The sequence below is a fragment of the Cebus imitator genome, unplaced genomic scaffold (assembly GCF_001604975.1).
Source record: "Cebus imitator isolate Cc_AM_T3 unplaced genomic scaffold, Cebus_imitator-1.0 Scaffold315, whole genome shotgun sequence".
NCBI lineage: Eukaryota > Metazoa > Chordata > Mammalia > Primates > Cebidae > Cebus > Cebus imitator.
In genome coordinates this window covers 1010662-1014544 of record NW_016107630.1, presented here as the reverse complement: position 1 = coordinate 1014544, position 3883 = coordinate 1010662, and the positions used below count along the sequence as shown (strand labels likewise).

Here is a 3883-nt window from a genome sequence, read left to right as displayed (position 1 = left end):
TTTTTCTGGCCTTCCTGCTTTAGCCTCCCACCACCCTGTCTCAACTGTTGGTCTATTTTTCTGAGTATATCTCTCCTCCCCCAGGTCTGTGGCAAGAAAAAGCAGCCTTGGTCTTTCAGAACTCCAAGTTTCTCTTCCACATTTCATCATGCTTCACTCCCTTCTTCCACTTGCTGAGCTTCCCACACACTTTGCTGCTCAGGAAATGCTTTTTTCCTCCTCTCCGCAGGGGCACACAGCCTCCTGGCCTGGGCAGACCAGCAGGGGATGCTGGAGAAGCCATGGCACTTGAGAGAAGTTTTGCTGAAGAGGACACTGAGGCACAGAATGGTGAGAGTTTCCCTAGCAGACAACATTAGGGCGGTAAGATGCAGCTGAGCTTTCCTGCACCTATTTCTTATCTTTGAACAAAGAAGACTCTCTGAAGCCATGTGTGGATTTTAAGGCTTTACATTTGCCCAGGCTACCTCAGACTCTTAGGTCTAAATTTTTAATTTAATATAATTATAAGTTAGTCTCCTGTAGCACTTTGCAGTTGGCAATACATTCCTATATTCATTTAGGTTTTATACAAAACTTTCAGAGGTAGCCCAGCCAATGAGGACGATGATGATGATGACAGCGACTTCAACGATGATGGCAGCTAAACTTTAATCAATTGCTAACTATGGACCCCTCGTCAGATCTAGGTGGTTTACATATATTATCATTTTATTCTTGCAAAGTCCCCTATTGAGGGACTGTTAGAGGAACTTCCCTGGTCTGCTAGGGGCTTTGTTTGGAGCGCCCTGCCTCTGGCCGCCTAGGAGCTTTGTTTCTAATTTTCCCGCCTCTGGCTCTTAGGGGCTTTGTTCAAAGGCAGGGACTTTTCCTGCCTCTGGCCCCTGGAGGCAGAGGCTCAGTAACTCAGGGTTTGAAAACTTTCGGCTTTCGGCTTGGAGCAGGCCAAGGTGCAACTTTCTTTCTTTTTTTTTTTTTTTCCCGAGCTAGCTGAGATTTTGTTTTGGACCAAAAAAAAAAAAAAAAGCAATTGAATTGTTTTGCAGCTGGAGGCATGGGCAAGGGGGGGTCCCCAGACAATAAACTCCGCACAGGTGGGCTGAGGGCTAGGGCTGAGCATTGGGTGGGTCTCCGGTTCCCTGTGTTCCCCTGCACAGCGGCGGCAACTTTCTTAGGTCGTCTGGAATTGGGGTTCATCCTACACCAGCCACCTCCACCATGCCGCTGAAGTTCGACCCCAAAGAGATCACAGTATATACCTGAGGTGCACCGAGAGTGAAGACAGCCCCCTGGGTCTGTCTCCAAAAAAGGTTGGTGATGACATTGCTAAGGCAACGGGAGACCGGAAGGGCCTGAGGATCACGGTGAAACTGACCATTCAGAGCAGACAGGCCCAGACTGAGGTGTTGCCTTCTGCCTCTGCCCTGATCATCAAAGCCCTCCAGGAACCACCAAGAGACAGAAAGAAACAGAAAAGCATTAGACACAGCGGGAATATCACTTTCAATGAGATTGTCAACATCGCTCAACAGATGAGGCACAGATGTTTAGCCAGATAACTCCCTGGAACCATTAAAGAGATCCTGGGGACTGCCCAGTCTGTGGGCTGCAATGCTGATGGCCGCTGCCCTCACGACATCACAGATGACCTCACAGTGGTGCTCTGGAATGCCCAGCTGGTTAAGAAGCACAAACGGAAATATTTAAATAAAGGATCATTTAAGAACTGATGAAAAGAAAAATGAAAACAGTAACCAATCCGGTAAAGGATTCAAAGATCAATTAATCCAGAGAAAGGCTGAAACAACCCCTCTCATTGGACAAGAACAAGAATGGGGAAGGAATAACTCAGGGATATAATCCCCAGCCGCCCAAGCCTGCAGCGGCACCCCCTCCGGATCCCCTTCCATGGTGTGGAAGCTGTCCTTTCGCTCCGCCGGATAAAGCGCTCTACTGCACACTCTTTGGGTCCATGAGTTCTATCTGAGCTATGACATTCACCGCGACGCGAGGCCCCCTTCCCCATTCTTCCGGATTAGGGAGGCCAAGAACCTAAGTTCTGGAGAATCCTGTTGCAGCGAGTCCAGTTTCACTATGATTACCATTCTTGCTTATTGGTTAAAATACTGAGTTAAATAACTCACTAGCTGTAGGGGACTGAGTCGGGAGTTAATCCCAATGGCCTGATCTGGAGTCTGTACACTCACCGCTCTACCATACACCCCTCGAGCCTCTCTAGTTTTACAGGTATGGAAGAAAACAGAGGTTTCGACACTGCTGTTCAAGGATGAAACTAGAAGTATAACCCATAGTTTTGTGTTTTTCCACCTCATAAAATCTCCCTTTTAAAACCTAGCTGTTTTTAGCTAAACTCAAAATGGAAGCCATAAGAAGCAGCTTTGTTTAACCTGAAGGAGGGGATAAAAATGGATTTAGCATGAAGATAGTTTTTCACTATTCAAGACAGTGTAAGAAGTTCCAGACTTCACAATCTACCTCCTTTCATCTTCCTATAACCTGTGGTACTATAAACTACTGCATTATATGAGCTCAATGTAAGGGTCAGAAGTCCCTTAAAGAAAGACCAATCTCTGTGCAATCTTGTCAAAATATTTAAAAACTTTATTCTCATAGACGGAACATGAACAATAATGTTTTCCCTTGAGGACCCTTTGCTCTCTGACACTGAAGATTCTTATTTTCTGTAGTTTCTCTTCTCCTGACTTGTAAACAGTTTGCAGCTAAAAATTAAAGCAAAAAAGCCAAGCTGGATGTGTTTAATAGGCTCCATCTGGGCATTAGCGGCAGTTTGAAATACACAGCTTCCCTGAGAACAACTTTAAGAGCATTCTAGTTTATTGTCTTGAATATTCTGTTTCTCGCTGTGGTCTGCATATACTTAATACGCAGTACCCTGAGCAGCTAAAACGGAGTGAATGCAAAGTATGTAGAATAATGTCAGTGTACATTTCCACGCCTCCTCCTGGTCTCTCTCTGCTAAGTCCTTTTGCTCACAGGTAGAATACTATGTTTGCCCATTTTCATCTTCAAAGAATTTTTCTGGACACTTGGTTATTAATCTTTATAATCTTCTTTAGAACTGTTTTCATTATCTCTCTTTTATGGGGGAAGAAACTGAGGTAGAAAAGTCAGGAAGTTAAGACACTTGCCAAAAGCTACAGAGTGTGTTTTCTGAGAACTGAGATTAAGATGAGGCCAGATCTTTGCCTCAAGTTCTGCGCTCACAGTTCTCCTGCTTCATGAAAAATACATGCCATTTAAATATTTACATTTTGCTAACAGTAGCAGAAATAATGCCGAGAAATGTTAATTAAGCAACCACAAGATGATGAAAACACTGGTACTGGCCTCCCCAGCAAGAGTAAATCTATTAACATTTTCTTATTGACTCTCAAATGCTTCACTGTGTTCTGTCTCCATGAGCTGAAACAAAACAATATTTCTGATCAAAGGGATTCGTCTCATGGGGGATCAACTTTGTCAGTAGATAACTCATCACTCGCCTGGTGGGGAGTCGTTGCTTATCTGAGGACAGCCAGAAATGGCAGCATGACTCTCAGAAACGATTTGTAGTCAAAACCAGTAACTCTCTGGGTGTTGGCTGTGAACTAGTGCTGCTCAGTCCCCACCATTACTTGTTTCTACTATTTCCTGAACAAAGGGCTATCTCTGCTACCTGCTTCAATAGCTGAGGTCCCTATAACTACAAGCAGTGTTGTATTTCTCACCCAGCCCAAGAGCCTGCAGACACAAGACGCCAGGTGAGCGTGAGGTTGTGTGTAGGGGTAGGGTTGGGCCAGCTTTACCTTTTTCCTATCATCCAGCAAATTCTTTCTCCAAAGTTGGGGACTGGCTTCATCAC

The 3883-nt window shown here is 44.9% G+C and overlaps 1 pseudogene; it reads left to right on the top strand.

The window, feature by feature from the left end:
- Window positions 1-1167: 1167 nt before the first annotated feature.
- Window positions 1168-1684, top strand: LOC119467654 (annotated as a pseudogene).
- Window positions 1685-3883: the final 2199 nt, after the last annotated feature.